Here is an 18145-nt window from a genome sequence, read left to right on the forward strand (position 1 = left end):
TCCAACAAGAACACCAAAACTCATGGCATGGATTAGGATAAGGGGTTAACGGTCAACCATTCAAAGATTTATTATCCTTGGAGGTTTAGACAGATTTTCTAATTAGCAAGGTTCTAGCCAGATGTCTATTTCATATTTTTTGGATTTTTGTATTTATATAATGTAGAAAGAAAATATGCATGCAACTACAGTGAATACTCCCTTGGGCTTTTACACACTGAGAAATTTTTTCACATGGTGCTATGCTTTATGATGTAAGGATGTAATGCAGTCATGAAACTTTTTTATCTTCCTTTTCTAAATTCTAATGCAGATAAGTAAATATGCTAAAGTGAAAAGAAATTCATGCAATACTAAAAAGTAAATATGGATAACTACCGTTACCTTATGGCTAGGGTTTGGATTTTTGAGTCCTCTGAGTAGGACTTGGCTAGAGAAAAGTTCTTCACTCTTTGGGTGCATCATCTTGTCTCAATGATGGAGACCCAGATGGCTGCACATCTTGTGATGGTGTCTCTAATGGTGGTGTTACCTTCTCTTTTCATACCTACTTGGTCTATGGACATGGCTTTGACGGAGTAGGTTCATCTTTCACAACTTCTTTAGGTTCCTCATCTTCCTCCTAACTTTTCTTTGGGGATTGATTCTTTTGGTTTCAGGATGATTGGCGTCTCCTCCTAGAGAGGGACTTCTTCATCTGCTCATAAGTGGTATAACTATTAAAATAACAACGTACCTTCTCTCTAGGAAATTAGAAGTGTACTTGTCCAAATTCGACGTAGATGATCACGTTGGTTGTGTTGAGGAACGGTCTTTCAAGGATGATGGGTGTATCGTCTTCTTCTTCTCCCATGTCTAGAACTATGAAATCAGCCAAAGCAAACTGATCGTGTATTCTTACCATAACATCTTTTGCTATTCCCTTTGAAAATCAGATTGATTGGTCCGCCATCTGCAATTGCATATATGTAGGGAATAAAGATTCATCACCAAATAAGTATTCATACGTTACCTTGGAGATTATATTGACACCCGACCCAATGTCGCAGAAGGTCTTATGAAATATTCTTTGTTTAATGGTACACTCGATCGTGGGTACTCCTAGATCATCCTTCTTAGCAAGAAATGGTGAAGCAAGAAGGTGAACATACTCTGATTGGAGTGTGTTGATCATATTAACTAATTCTTCTTGAGACTGCCTAGCCTTGTTCTTCCTCCTTCTCATGTTCTTCTTCTTCTTGGTTACTGTTATCTCTTTGGGAAGGTACGGCGTTTGTGGATGTTCGGGAGATCGCAAGATGTAGTTCTTGAAAGAAAACTTTTCCTTTTTATCCTTAATTATGAAATAGATCTTGGCACTGTCCACATAGATGATGGCTTTTGCGGTGCTTAGGAAAGGTCAGCCCAAAATAATGAGTGCTCTTACATCTCCACCTATTTCCAAAACCACAAAGTCTATGGGAACATATGATTGTCCCACTCGAACAATGGCATCTTCAAGATCTCCCTGTGGGTGACAGAGTGACTGATCTACAAGCTGCAAATGCATATTTGTGTACAACAAAGTATCTCCATTAATTTGATCATAAATTACCTTAGGCATGATGTTGACACTTGCTCTGAAGTCACAAATAGCTTCTTGGAAAATGTGAGGTCTAATAGCGATGGGGATGAAAGGTCTTCCTGGATCGCTCTTCTTTTTTGGCAAGGTATAATCTATCCACCTTCCCATCAATGGTGGTATACAATAATATGCTGCATGCTGAATATCGACAAGATTTATAGTTTCTAGATCTTTTGGTTGTCCCAAAATCTTACCTTTATCGGATGGAGGAACAATAGCAGTCAGCTGAGCTATTTGTGATTCTACCATTTTATTAAAGCTATGCTGGTTCTTAATGACAGAAGCAAAGCTATCCATTCTATTAATTATGTTCTCTAGAATTTTATCATTGGTAGCTACCTTTCTAGATAATCCCTCCATAAGTATGGATTGGCCAGCAATTAATTCTCTCAAGGGTGGTTGATTGAAATAATTGAAATTATTACCTTGAGGGTTACCTTGGTAGTTTGGCCTCTGTTGCTGATTCCATCCTTGATTCTGCTGAGGACAAAAGAAGTTGTTATTGTTGACAAAGTTCAAATCCTCATGGGTTTTAGGATAGTTGCTCTCAGAATGCCCAGTGTTTCCACATACTTCACATGTCATGCGAGAATGATGAATGTGCATGACTTCTTGCTTCTCATTGGCACGATGTTTGAGCTTCTTCATCAGTAGGTCCATCTTAGTAGACAACATGTATACCTCCTTGAGTTGATGCATAACTCTACCTCTCTTGTGGGTCTGAAGACGTTCTTCATTCGAACCTTTGTTGGAGGCCATCTTCTTCACAAGAGCTGTTGTAGCTGGTATGGTGAGTGACAGGAATGCACCTCTAGCAGCAGCATCCATAGTCTCACGGGTACTGTTGGTCAACCTATGGTAGAAAGTCTTTATGAGTAGCCAATTCTCCATCCCATGATGAGAACATTCTGCAATGTAATCTTGAAAGCGTTCCCATGTCTTAGGGACAGATTCATCATGTTGTTGCTAAAAGTTTGAAATTCTCCCATGTAGAGCATTGGTCTTGCCTGTGGGAAAGAACTTTGCTGGAAAGGCAGTGGAGCAATTATCCCATGTAGTATTTCTATCTTTGTTGGCGTAGAACCATTGCTTTGCCTTCCCTAAGAGTGAGAATGGGAAGAAGTTAAGTAGTATGGCATCTTGCGTCACTCCTTTGATGGTGAATGTGCTATAGATCTCTAGGAAGTGTTGGAGACGTGCACTCGCATCTTCATGTGCCTTTCCACAAAACTAGCTTGCTTGCACCATGTTGATGAGGGCTGGCTTGAGCTCGAATCCATTGTCTCCAACATTGACTGTTGGTCCAGTACGAATGTTGGAGCAGAGAATTCAGGTGTTAAGCTTCACCTTATATGGTTGTCTTCCAACTTTAAAGATGGAACTTTGTTGAGTTTAGCTCTAGTCCTCCTGATTAATGCTTCTAGATCTTCAATGTAGTTTGTTAGAAGGACAAAACCGGTCATACATTACCCTGCATAACATACACAAGTAGACAAAACAAGGGTAAGCCTATTTGAGCAGAGGTCAATGGTTATGTTTGATCACATCAATAAGTATAAGTTTATCAATACTTCCTTTGCCTAGCTACCTTCTTCAGCAACAGCGCCAGAAATGCTTGTTGATATTTCTTATCTTGTCACTTGTTTTAATAGCCACCTATTATAAACCTATATCTCCTAACATTACTTTACTAGGTTGTCATCTCTAGTGATGATGCAAGAGATGCTTGTTGGTACCACATAGCATTACTACTAGAATAATACTAAGCAGTCTTTATTAATTTATGTGACTAGGAAGAATAGATATGAATATATATATGAAAGGAATTTGCAAGCGCATAGATAATTATACCATTGTAGCATTTCACTCGGCAATATTCCATGTATTGTTATTTATATTTTTACCACAGGGAAGGTCTAGCATAGACATGTATTGATAACTTATACTATTGATGGAGAAATAAACCATAACCAATGTTCTACTCATAATAGGGGTAAGTCATAGGATAAGATATATGATAAGTATTGATCAATGATAATGACAAATCACTCAGAGCATGGTCAGGTAGAATATTAGAGGAATAATTCCTAAGTTATTCTTAATTACAAGTCAAAGCATACATTGATTAGTGCAATTATACCTAGTAGTCATTGCTAAGATCATCTTCATATCTACACATAAGGGATATTACTAAGGAAGATTAAGAACAGAGCATATTCTTCCTTCATAACCGGACCCTACGTGCACCTATATTCGAGGAGTGAACAACAAAGGACTCAACGGGAGTGTCATAAATACGATCTACCATATGACCCAAAATATAGGGTGTATTCACAGGTAAACAATGTATAAGCACTACGCTTACACAATGTCGACCACTCACCCATGTTACCTTAGAGTGAGCGCTATACGAACTTATGCATGAACATGATGATAATCCAACTATACTAAGCATATAATCAATGTAGACAATGAATATTATAACGAAGAACATGAATAAGATGAATACTAATATTGTCTTAACAGTTGTATCTAGCATATAAAAATAATGGAGGTACAAAAGAGGGGGTGTACAAAGATTATACCAAACCACGCTCTTGACAAGATTGGGAATCCAAGTGAAGCCAGCTTACCTCCCTCTAGACCTAGCCTAAGTAGCTATGTCCTAGAATATGGTGGAGCTCTAAGGATGATTAGGGTTTCTATCTTCTCAAATGACTTGATGACTAGGGTTATTATTCCTAGGGGTGGTAGGGGCTAGTATATATAGCTTGAAGCATCCAACATGAGCCCTTGGATCAAACCAACTTAAAGGACGATGTAGATGTAACCTAGGAGGCGATGGAGAACCAACATTCAAAGGAGGGGCTGACATGTGGGCCTAGGGGGTTGGGTGGCCTGTAAGTGGGGCCGGCTAGCCCCACCAGGCAGCCTCTACCTCTCTGCCTTGGCATCGAGTCATCTTGAGTCTTCTAGAGTCTTCTGGTGTCTGTTTCACTGCGGATAAGTGTGATTAAATCTGACATGTAGGTCCACCTTGATGGTTTTCTGGATAAACCCTGCAGAAAATACAGATTCACCAAAACTCATGGAATTTGTTAGTTTAAGCCCCTAGACCTTTGGTGGTGATTATATTTATGCCCATATACATGTTATATTGATGGTTTATAATGGTTGTTAACTATCATCAATAAGTATATGTTAGCTCCTCCACTGATGCCCCATCAGTGCGTGCACTCCTTGCATATGTGGCAACACCAGAAACACAAAAAAAGAAAGCCCCCCATGAGCAGAGAATGAGAACAGAGATATGTCAGCAAGGATTCCTCAAGATTGTCAAGTTCCCTAGTTGGCACGGTGGGGCTACAAGAAGACATGGCAGGACTGAGCCAAAGTGACCTAGAGTGCTTGAAAATCCTTCTTCCAAGAATGTATGCAAAAACATTGGTAAGTGCCCATTTTTTGTGTGTTGAATCCAATATGCTGGGGTTTGCCTTTGGGAATCAACTTATCCCTATATCTGGCTATGTTGATCATTGTGCATGCAGAAACTATCAGCTGCAATGGCCTAGGCCGTCGGATGTCGCTAGAAACTCAAGCTTTGTCTAGACGTCAAGCAGAGCCTAGACCGGTGGAAGGTGGAGGTGTTCCTCGATGGTGGCCACTTGTACCTCTACCATGGATGGAAGCACTTCACCCGCACCCTCGACCTCCAAGATGAGTTCTCTCTTGTATTACGGTATGACGGCCGATCACAGATTAATGTCAAGGTCTTCGACATTACCACCTACCTCAAGCAGTACTTGCATGACTTAGAGGCTAGTGGTAGTCAACTCTCCCTACCCATAGTGAAGCCGAGGGGTTTTGCAGTGATCCTAAAGAAGTACCACCTCAAAGCAAAGTATCTGGTGAGCACTTGCGTGAGACGCAGAATGTACCGATGATGTTGCAAGTTACCATTGTCCTCTTTGTCATCAATCTTTTTTTGTGTGAGGCAAAGAACATGCCAGTGGACTTTAGGAGAGCGCATGACTACAAGCAGCGATGCATCATCGAGCTACAGATGGCTGGGTAGTCCTGGTTCATGGGCTTGGAGAGGACCTTCATGAATAAAGTCTTGCGAGTGTTGTTCAAGTATGGGTGGGGCGACTTCTACACTAACAACAACCTCAACATCGGTGACACCTGCTTTAGCATGATCCACGAGGCCACCTACAGCAATGACGACAATGAGGAACAGGAGGAGGAGCTAGAGGATGATGAAGCTATGCTCAAGGTGGAGGTGCACAAGACAAATGGTGGATGGAGGCGGTGAACTCAGTGCAAGAGTTGACACAATTTGTATTGTGTTGTTTCATCAAAACTATTATCCGACCTGTCAGGATTTCTAAGTATCAAACTATCTTAGGCCCTGTTTGGATGGACTATGGCTAGTTTGCTATGGCAAAAAAATAGCCTACTAAAAATTAGCTAATTAGTTGTTTTATTAGTCCATACCTGTTTGTATCCCGAACTAATTGTTGGGTTCTATGGACTAGTTGGATGGCCCCTGATAGTTGCCTTCATTGTATTTCGTTATTCATCGACTCGCAGTGATCCGGATCGTCTATATTTCCTAGGGTTGGACTGTCTTAGGCTCCAAAAAATTTCAACATCTATACGCCCACGTCCTCCAATAAAAAATGGCGAACACCATTAGTATACTACAAATCAGAAAGAGATCCACAGGCAAAAGCAACCAACAGGGGCTAGATAGATTTTAATCCACCTAATACTAAGTCAACAAAGTTAACGCAAATATATCGACTGCGTGGGTTAAACTCTATCTGCTGAGCGTGGTGTGGATCAGGTCCTTTGGTCATTTGATAGCGGTTTTCTAGCCTCAGTTGGTTAATTTTGCCTGCTGGTTTCTTTTTGGTTCTCTTTCTTATCTAAAGTATGGTAAACTACATAACAGAATTCATCCAATCTAGTCTCTTGTCGATCTAATGCCAAATGGAGCAGCCACATAGCTATTTGAAGTTTACTACATAGATAAGAAAGTCTATGCATTGTAAATCTGACTGGGCCAGACAAATCACACGATATACAGGGAAACCTGTTTCATACTAGTACTTTCATTGAATCCCTAGGAAACAATAAAATTGAAACAAAACAACATAAAAGCAAAAGCAATAGAAAATCAAAACCTACAGAATACACTATATTTGAGGACAAATTTCAAATGCCAGAATACACAATATTTTAGGACAGGGGGAGTAATTCACTCTCGCATGTAAAGAGTGAATTACTAGTTTCTTATTCCAATTTCTGATTCAAAAAATGGATTTTTTTTTACAAAGCCTATAGTCGTCGCTGCAATATAGAGCCCTTTTTTCCCATCTGTCTGCATAGTCGCAGACGCCTCCTACGCACGGAAGATCACCACGCACCAGTGCCGGTAGTAGCAGCGACAACTTGCCCCACGTCGTTTGGAGGACCACCTCGGCGGCTAGGAGGTGGCACATCACACACCCCTTCTTGCTTAGCCACCTACTCATTGGTTTGCACTTAGTGTTTTATCAATTCACCAAAACCAAACTAGAGCTTTCAATCTCCCCCTTTTTTGGTAATTGATGACAACCCTTTCACAACGATATGAATTGAAATTCAATTGAATCCATGTTGCTTGTCCAAACATATTTACCATGTGTAAAAGAATATGGACAAGTTTCATGAATCCCATATGGTAGCGATTGCTCCCCCTACACATGTGCTAAGAGTTTGGATTGAAGCTTGCACATATGCTTAGAAAGGAAATATAGGAGACAATGTCTACCAAATGATGCTAAGGTATAAGAGATGGACCTTTGATGCGTGATACCAATCGAAGTGCACCAATATACCATCCTTAGCACCATTGGTAACTAGACATACATAAAAACTAGAATACCCCATGAGATCAACATTACAAGCAAGGGTCTAGTTTCCATAGAATGAACATAAGTCTAGTTACTTTAGCCTATGCATGCTAGTTTCTTATTTCATCATTCAAGCCTATAACTAGCATACACCACACAAGCATGGATATTGAAATTTAAAACTTGTGCCATGCAAGCAAATATATGAAATGCACATTCAAATACAACATACAAGTTTATGAGCTTGCTCCCCCTACTTGTGTGCATTTTTTATTGATCCCCTTACAATGTCATTTCATTTGTTTTCATTTGTTTGCTCCTCCTATCTTACTATCTTTGTGAATTTCTCTCCCCTTTGTCAACAATTAGCACAAAAGGTGAGCTCAAATTATAGATAGGTTGAGGTGAAACCATGTAAAATGAGGATCATTTTCCCAATTTGGTTTAATCTAGATCACTTGCAAAAGATATTTAACTTGGTTTGATCCAAGGACAAGCTTCTTCACACCTCTAAATAAGGGTTATCTTGTACCATATTGAGTTAAACACTTATAGCTTATTTTCTAGATCAAACACTAGGTTTACAAGCACACAAACATGTCATATGCTACCACTAGATCATTTCAAGCATACAAGCAATAGTGGTACCATACAAGCATTAAATTCATTTGATTTTCATGAATGAGCGTAGGACATGATAGGAATGACTAGATGCACTAAATAAGTCCGTAGCAATGGATGGATGACATGTCAATCAACTTTACCTTACTTTGCTCGAAGGAGAGGCATGTCATATAATGGTGGGTGCATCAACACATATTTGAGAAGTCAAGTATGTTCAATTCATTCCTTAGCTTGCAAAACCTCTTCTCATCAAGTGGCTTAGTGAAGATATCTGCAAGTTGATCTTCGGTGCCCACACTCTTAATGCAAATTTCCCCTTTTTGTTGATGATCTCTTATGAAATGATGGTGGACATCAATATGCTTTGTTCTTGAATGTTGAACCAGGTTGTTGGTGAGCTTTTTGGCACTTTTATTGTCACAAAGCAATGGCACTTGCTTGAATTTGATTCCAAAATCACTCAAAGTAGCCTTCATCCAAAGTAATTGAGCACAACAACTACCAACCGAAATGTACTCCGCTTCAGTGGTTGAAAGTGCTACACTATTTTGCTTCTTTGATGACCAAGACACAAGTGATCTTCTCAATAGTTGACATGTGCCTAATGTGCTCTTTCTCTCAACTTTGCATCCCGCATAATCAGAGTCTGAATATCCAATCAACTCAAATCTTGCTCCTTTGGGATACCACAATCCTACATTTTGTGTATGCTTCAAGTACCTCAATATTCACTTTGTTACCTTCAAATGACTTTCTCTTGGTGAGGCTTGAAATCTAGCACATATACATACACTAAACATCACATCCGGCCTTGATGCGGTCACATAGAGTAGTCTTCCAATCATAGACCGATACATCTTTTGATCTACCATGTTGCCACTAGCATCACTATCTAAGCTTCTATTTGTTCCCATTGGTGTACTAATAGCTTTAGCATCATCCATTCCAACCTTCTTGAGCATGTCCTTGATGTACTTGCCTTGACTCACAAATGTGCCATTCTTCATTTGCTTGATTTGAAGACCAAGGAAGTAACTAAGCTCTCCAATCATGGACATCTCAAACTCACTTGCCATCATCTTGCCAAACTCTTCACAAAAATCTTGATTTATTGACCCAAATATGATATCATCAACATAGATTTGCATTACAAATAAGTCATTTCCAAGCTTCTTGGTGAAGAGAGTGGTGTCAACCTTTTCCATTTTGAATCCCTTAGAGAGTAGGAAATCCCTCAGTCTCTCATGTCATGCTCTTGGTGCTTGTTTCAATCTATACAAAGCCTTTCTCAACTTGTAAACATGGTTGGGTTTCTTTTCATCTTCAAAATTAGGAGGTTGCTCAACATACACAAGCTCACTGATGTACCCATTTAGAATTGCACTCTTCACATTCATTTGGTACAACTTGATGTTGTGGGCACAAGCATAGGCTAACAAGATCCTAATTGCTTCCAATCTTGCAACCGGGGCATATGTTTCTCCGAAGTCAAGACCTTCAACTTGAGTGTAACCTTGAGCCACTAATCTTGCTTTGTTCCTTATTACTATCCCATCTTGATCTTGCTTGTTCCAAAAGACCCACTTGGTTTCAATCACATTATGATCCTTAGGCCTCTCAACTAACTCCCATACTTGGTTTCTTGTGAAGTTGTTTAGCTCTTCATGCATAGCATTGACCCAATCAACATCCTTCAAAGCTTTATCTATCTTCTTAGGTTCAATGGATGACACAAATGAGAAGTGCTCACAAAATGAAGCCAATCTTGATCTAGTTTGCACACCTCTTGAAATATCACCAATTATAGTGTCCAATGGATGATCTCTTGCAACATTGGTTGGTTGAAGCACTTGCACTTGATTGCTTGCATTTTATTAATCACTTGGTTGAGATGATGAACTAGCCACTTATTGTTGATCTTGCACTTTGTCATCACTTGTTCTTGCTTGAACTTGATCATGAGAACCACTAGCTTGCACATTTGAGTTAGAGAGCACTTGATTCTTATCATCTTTAACATCAATCACCTCTATAGGCCTTATATCACCAATGTTCATGTTCTTCATTGCATTGACCAATTGAGTGCCTCTTACATCATCTAGATTCTCATCTTCCTTTTGGGAACCATTTGTTTCATCAAATTCCACATCATGAACCTCCTCAAGAGTACCACTAGCCAAATTCCAAACTCTATATGCCTTGCTAGTAGTGGAGTAACCAAGTAAGAAGCCTTCATCACATTTCTTTTCAAACTAGCTCAATCTAATGCATTTCTTCAATATGTAGCATTTACAACCAAAAACCCGAAAGTATGCTATGTTGGGCTTTCTTCCATTCAATAGCTCATATGGTGTCTTCTCCATCATGGGGTGACAACAGAGTCAGTTGCTATAATAGCAAGCTGTGTTTATTGCTTTGGCCCAAAATGAATGACTCACATTGTACTCACTCAACATTGATCTTGCCATGTCAATCAAAGTTCTATTCTTTCTTTCAACTAGGCCATTTGATTGTAGAGTGTACTTGGCCAAGAATTGATGTCTAATTTCAAATTCGTCACACAACTTATCAATTCTAGTGTTCTTGAATTCACTATCATTGTCACTTCTAACTTTCTTGATAGTTGTTTCAAACTCATTGTGAATGCTCTTGACAAATGATTTGAATGTTGCAAATACATCACTCTTGTCAACAAGAAAGAACACCCATGTGTATCTAGTGAAACCATCCACAATCACAAATCCATATTTGTTTGCACCAATGCTAGTGTATGTGGTTGGTCCAAACAAGTCCATGTGTATCAACTCAAATGCCTTAGATGTGCTCATCATACTCTTCTTAGGATGTGTGTTACCAACTTGCTTTCCGGCTTGACATGCACTACATAGCTTATCCTTCTTAAATGTGACATCTTTCAAGCCTCTAACTAAGTCATGCTTAATCAACTTGTTCAATTGTTTCATTCCAACATGACCAAGCCTTCTATGCCATAACCAACCCATGCTAGACTTAGTGATCAAACATGTTGTCAATTGAGCTTCTCTAGCATTGAAATCAACCAAGTATAGATTCTCATATCTAAATCCTTTGAATATCAAGTTAGAGCCATCTACACTTATAATCTCTACATCATCCACACCAAATATGCACTTGAAACCAAGATCACACAATTGAGCTATCAATAATAGATTGAAGTTTAAGCTCTCTACTAGTAACACATTGGAGATACTTAAGTCATTGGATATTGCAATCTTACCAAGCCCTTTGACCTTGCCTTTGCCATTGTCACCAAATGTGATACTATCAATCCCATTGATCTTGTTTTCATTGATTGAATTGAACATTCTTAGATCACCGGTCATGTGTTGTGTGCACCCACTATCAAGCAACCAATGCCTTCCTCTGGTTTTATAATTGACCTACAAAAGAAGATCAATTCTTTTTAGGTACCCAAACTTGCTTGGGTCCTTGAAGGTTAGTTACCAAAGTCTTTGGTACCCAAATGGCCTTCTTCTTTAGGCCCACAATTTGTGTACCAATGAATTTAGCCTTCACACCATTGGCACCCTTAACAAGCATGTAACAAGAATCAAATTTAATGGAGGATACATTAGGTAGCTTGTTCTTGTTAGTCTTGTAATATTGCTCTATATGTCCAACTTGCTTGCATCTATTGCAAAACCAGCCATTACCCTTCACAAAGCTAACTTTGAAAGTGACAAAGGCTGCCTTGCCTTTCTTAGGGGTATAGCCTAATCCCTCTTTGTTGAGAGAAAATCTTTGGCTACCCAAGCACTTTAGCAAGCGGGCATCTCCACCATAGGCATTGACTAAGGCACGAGTGAGCTCATTCACCTTCTTCTTGAGGGTCCCATTTTCCACCATTAGTGAGGGATCACAAGTGAGACCATCACTCAAAGGTGAGGTAGAAGTAGTAGTGCTACAAGAACTGTTAGTGGGAGCAACTACAATGGGCTTATAAAAAGATTCATCAATAAGATCACATGTTAGTCCCACATCACAAGACATAATCACTTGCTCCTTCTTGGCTTCCTCTATTTTGACTTGCTCGATGAGAGACGAGTGAGCCTTTTCAAGCTTAGAGTGAGCTTTGCCAAGCTTCTCATGGGCTTCCATTAGCCTCTCATGAGTAGCATTGAGCTCATCAAAGGATTGCTCAAGAAATTTGACTTTCTTGCGTAATTCTTTACACTCCTTTCTCTTCATTTCAACGCAAGTGTGCACTTGCTCACACATATCCAAGAGCTTCTCCTTGGTGTACTCCTTCTCATCATCATCATCATTATCACTCATACAAGCATCACTTTCACATTTATCATCATCACTCACATCATATTTTACCTTGGTAGGATTTGCCATGAGGCATGTCGATGGAGTGTCGAAGATGGAGGGCTTGTTGTTGATGGCGATGCTTGCTAGTGCTTTCTTGATAGATTTCTTGTCATCATCACTAGAGCTATCACTATTCAAAGAGCCAACACTATCCCATGTGACCACATAGCCTCCACCTTTCTTCTTCTTTTGGAAGGTCATTCTTTTCTCCTTCTTCTCCTTCTTTTCTTTCTTGTCCTTCTTGTGCTTCTTCTTTTTATCCTCATCATTGTCACTATTGTAGGGACAATTCGCTACAACATGATCGGGGCTCTTGCAATTGTAGCATCTTCTCACATATTCTTTGCTTTTGGTGTGATCTCTTCTCTTTCTTGCACCATAGCCCTTCTTCTTCATGAATTTTCCCATCTTGCGTACAAAGAGGGCCATAGCTTCATCATCAATATCACTAAGATCATCATCATCACTTGATTCTTTCTTGGACTTTCCCTTGTTCTTGGATGATGATGAGCTAGCCTTGAATGATATACTCTTCTTCTTCTTGTCTTCTTCTTCCTTCTTGTCATCCTTGTCATCCCCCTCCTTTTCCATATGGTATGTCTCTTGTGTCATGACATCACCTAGTACTTGGTTAGGGGTAATCTTCTTCAATCCTCCTCTTATGATAAGCAATCTCAAAATCTCAAATCTTAGAGGTAGGCACATTAAGAACCGATGAGAGACATCATCATCCTTGATCTTCTCTCCCAAAGCCTTCAAGTCATTGACAATTACTTGCAACCAATGGAACATCTCTGGAATGCTCTCATCATCCTTCATCTTGAAGCTTATCAACTTATCCTTGAGGATGTACAACTTGGCACTCTTCACCGCCAGTATGCCCTCATATGTTTCCTCCAATCTCTTCCACACCTCATTAGCTCTTTCACAATCCTTGATTTGCTCAAACACCTTGGAATCAATGGCATTGTATATGGTGTTGAGAGCCATTGTATTACATTGCTTGTTGGTCTTATCTTGGTTGGTGGGATTGTTGGGATCAATGATAGCATAGTCATTCTCGGTCACCTCCCATACTTGATCATTGATTGAACCAAGACACATCCTCATCTTTCTCTTCCAATAATCATAGCATGTGCCATCAAAGAATGGTGGTTTGCCCCCCACCTGCTTGAACACAACTTGAGCCATAATTTGACACCGAGGTTGTTAAGCCTTTAATTAAACGGTGACCACAGATCCGATACCACTTGAAAGGTCCTAATATGGCTAGAGGGGGGTGAATAGCCTATTTAAAATCTACAAATCAACTAGAGCAATTTGATTAGTATAACAAATGGCGAAATGCAAACTTGCTCTAGCTCTACAAGGGTTGCAAGCCACCTATCCAATAATTCTAGTTGTTATGATCACTAGGCACACAATCCACTAAGTCACTACTCACAAAGAGCTCTCACAATTGCTACACTAAAGAGCTCCACTAGATGAACTTAATCCACAAAGCAAGCTCTCAATTCTAGCTACACTAAAGAGCTTGATATAGCTAGTTTGTGGGAATGTAAATGAGTAAGTGAGATGATTATACCGCCATGTAGAGGAGTGAACCAATCACAAGATAAATATTTTATCAATCACCGGGAGAATACCAAAGGGCAAGAGACAACCAATTTTCTCCTGAGGTTCACGTGCTTGCCAACACGCTACGTCCCCATTGTGTCGACCAACACTTGGTGGTTCGGCGGCTAAGAGGTGTTGCATGAACCTCATCCACACAATTGGACAATGCAAGAACCTACCCACAAGTGAGGTAGCTCAATGACACGAGCAATCCATTAGAGTTACCTTTTGGCGCTCCGCCGGGGAATGTACAAATCCCCTCACAATCACTGAAGATGGCCACAAACAATCACCAACTCATGCCAATCCTCCTCCACTACTCCAAGCTATCTAGGTGGTGGCAACCATCAAGAGCAACAAGCGAATCCCACAGCAAAAACACGAACACCAAGTGCCTCTAGATGCAATCACTCAAGCAATGCACTTGGATTCTCTCCCAATCTCACAAAGATGATGAATCAATGATGGAGATGAGTGGGAGGGCTTTGGCTAAGCTCAAAAGGTTGCTATGTCAATGCAAATGGCCAAGAGAGTGAGCTTGAGCCAGCCATGGGGCTTAAATAGAAGCCCCATGAAATAGAGTCGTTGGGCTACTCTCTACACTGAACACGGGACAACCGGACGCTCTGATCATATCGACCGGACGTAGGACCCTAGCGTCCGGTCGTGCGATGCACGCCACATGTCCCTTCTCTTTAAATACTGAGCACCCGATCCCAATGGTTAAGTGATGACCGGTCATGCTACTGCGAAGTGACCAGATGCTGGACCTCAGCGTCCGGTCGTTTCCAGTAAGCATCCAGAAGCGAGAAATCATGACCGGATGTGTTCGGTCATGCTCGACCGGACACACCCTGTGTCCAGTCACTCAACGTCATCATACGTTAGACTGACCGGACTCAGGCCCTAAGCGTCCGGTCAGTTTTCACACCAGCGTCCGGTCATGAGACCGAAGCAGCGCGCCCTCTGCTGCCACTGACCGGATGCGCCAGTCCAACCGAGACTAGCATCCAGTGACTTACAGTGACCTCCGTCTTCTGGTGGCACCATTGGATTGTCCACACTCTACGGGCGAACACTCCGCTAGTGAACTTTCTAACCCTTGCTCAAATGTGCCAACCACCAAGTGTATCACCTTGTGCACATGTGTGTTAGCATATTTTCACAAACATTTTCAAGGGTGTTAGCACTCCACTAGATCATAAATGCATATGCAATGAATTAGAGCATCTAGTGGCACTTTGATAACCGCATTTCAATACGAGTTTCACCCCTCTTAATAGTACAGCTATCGAACCTAAATGTGATCACACTCACTAAGTGTCTTGATCACCGAAACAAAATGGCTCCTACCATTTATACCTTTGCCTTGAGCCTTTTGTTTTTCTCTTTCTTCTTTTCAAGTCCAAGCACTTGATCATTACCATGGCATCACCATCATCATGTCATGATCTTCATTTGCTCCACCACTTGGACTAGTGCTACCTATCTCATAATCACTTTTGATAAACTAGGTTAGCACTTAGGGTTTCATCAATTCACCAAAACTAAACTAGAGCTTTCAATCTCCCCCTTTTTTGTTAATTGATGACAACCCTTTCATAAAGATATGAATTGAAATTCAATTGAATCCATGTTGCTTGTCCAAACATATTTACCATGTGTAAAAGAATATGGACAAGTTTCATGAATCCCATATGGTAGCGATTGCTCCCCCTACATATGTGCTAAGAGTTTGGATTGAAGCTTGCACATATGCTTAGATAGGAAATATAGGAGACAATGTCTACCAAATGATGCTAAGGTATAAGAGATGGACCTTTGAAGCGTGATACCAATTGAAGTGCACCAATATACCATCCTTAGCACCATTGGTAACTAGACATACATAAAAACTAGAATACCCCATGAGATCAACATTACAAGCAAGGGCTAGTTTCCATAGAATGAACATAAGTCTAGTTACTTTAGCCTATGCATGCTAGTTTCTTATTTCATCATTCAAGCCTATAACTAGCATACACCACACAAGCATGGATATTGAAAGTTAAAACTTGTGCCATGCAAGCAAATATATGAAATGCACATTCAAATACAACATACAAGTTTATGAGCTTGCCCCCCTACTTGTGTGCATTTTTTATTGATCCCCTTACAATGTCATTTCATTTGTTTTCATTTGTTTGCTCCTCCTATCTTACTATCTTTGTGAATTTCTCTCCCCCTTTGTCAACAATTAGCACAAAAGGTGAGCTCAAATTATAGATAGGCTGAGGTGAAACCAAGTGAAATGAGGATCATTTTCCCAATTTGGTTCAATCTAGATCACTTGCAGAAGATATTTAACTCGGTTTGATCCAAGGACAAGCTTCTTCACACCTCTAAATAAGGGTTATCTTGTACCATGTTAAGTTTAACACTTATAGCTTATTTTCTAGATCAAACACTAGGTTTACAAGCATACAAACATGTCATATGCTACCACTAGATTATTTCAAGCATATAAGCAATAGTGGTACCATACAAGCAATAGTGGTCACTCCGCCGGTGAAGTTTCTAACCCTTGCTCAAATGTGCCAACCACCAAGTGTATCACCTTGTGCACATGTGTGTTAGCATATTTTTACAAACATTTTCAAGGGTGTTAGCACTCCACTAGATCATAAATGCATATGCAATGAATTAGAACATCTAGTGGCACTTTGATAACCACATTTCGATACGAGTTTCACCCCTCTTAATAGTACAGCTATCGAACCTAAATATGATCACACTCACTAAATGTCTTGATCACCGAAACAAAATGGCTCCTACCATTTATACCTTTGCCTTGAGCCTTTTGTTTTTCTCTTTCTTCTTTTCAAGTCCAAGAACTTGATCATTACCATGGCATCACCATCATCATGTCATGATCTTCATTCGCTCCACCACTTGGACTAGTGCTACCTATCTCATAATCACTTTTGATAAACTAGGTTAGCACTTAGGGTTTCATCAATTCACCAAAACCAAAGTAGAGCTTTCAGTCCCATAGGCTAGTCGGCCTATAGGTGGGGCCGGTCAGCCCCCTATCAGCGTCTTAGCCCAATCTTTGGTGGAGAGTCTCCTGGAGTGTTCTAGAGTCTTCCTATGATGGTACCATCACAGAAAAAAGTGATTTGCTTTGACGAATAGGTCGTCCTTGATGGTTTTCTAGATAAACCCTGCTGAAAACACAGATTCACCACAACTCATGAAATTTATTAGTTTAAACCCCTAAATCTATGTTTGGTGATGGAATTAAGTATATATGCAGGATATATAGATGGTTTATGATTGATCTTAACTACCGTCAACAAGCTCCCCCACACTTAACCTTTGCTAGTCCCTGAGCAAAGCTAAACTTGAACAATGGATTAGGAGTTGCATCAATATTTTTACTCCTCAAAAGTACACATGCGTTCAAATAAGAATTCTCCTTCAAATTAGAATAAACTGATCTGACTTTCAAACTTACCCATATTAACTTCAACCATGGGGCTTATTAGCCTTCACTTGGATCTTGAGCAATTGAAAGACAGAATGATCAAGTCAAGCACTATGTCTCAAGTTCTTTGTTCAACCAATGTTCTAAAGTTTTTGTAAGTTTTCAAAATAAAACTCAAAGATTCTATTGTATGACACTCTCAAGCCTCTCAATATATGTGGTATTTGTGGATCCTCACCAAGGCAATAAAGATGTTATGCCTTTTTCTCTTCCTACCACTAAGGCTTATGTGGAGTTCATAGGTAGGAAGAAAGCTAAAGCATACTTGCAATACTATATTGTAAAGTCAAACAATGGATCCAAAGAGAAATGAGTCATACAATCAAATCAAGATGTGCATGTGTGTGGATATATGAGGTGGATATATATGGTGGCTAACCTAATTCTACTTTATTCCTTAAAAACATATCTCTCTCTTGAAACTTGGAAATATTTTTACGAGAGAACAGGGGCTATCTTATTCATCTCTCTTTTTTCTTTTTTAGGCGGCCATCTAAGTAC

The 18145-nt window shown here is 40.0% G+C and overlaps 1 non-coding gene across 1 annotated transcript; it reads left to right on the forward strand.

The window, feature by feature from the left end:
- The first annotated feature begins 2513 nt into the window (after positions 1-2513).
- Positions 2514-2622, forward strand: LOC136514586 (small nucleolar RNA R71). Its single transcript, XR_010773741.1, has one exon. It is a non-coding gene; the product is annotated as a small nucleolar RNA R71 (small nucleolar RNA).
- Positions 2623-18145: the final 15523 nt, after the last annotated feature.

The sequence above is a fragment of the Miscanthus floridulus genome, chromosome 16 (assembly GCF_019320115.1).
Source record: "Miscanthus floridulus cultivar M001 chromosome 16, ASM1932011v1, whole genome shotgun sequence".
Lineage (NCBI taxonomy): Eukaryota > Viridiplantae > Streptophyta > Magnoliopsida > Poales > Poaceae > Miscanthus > Miscanthus floridulus.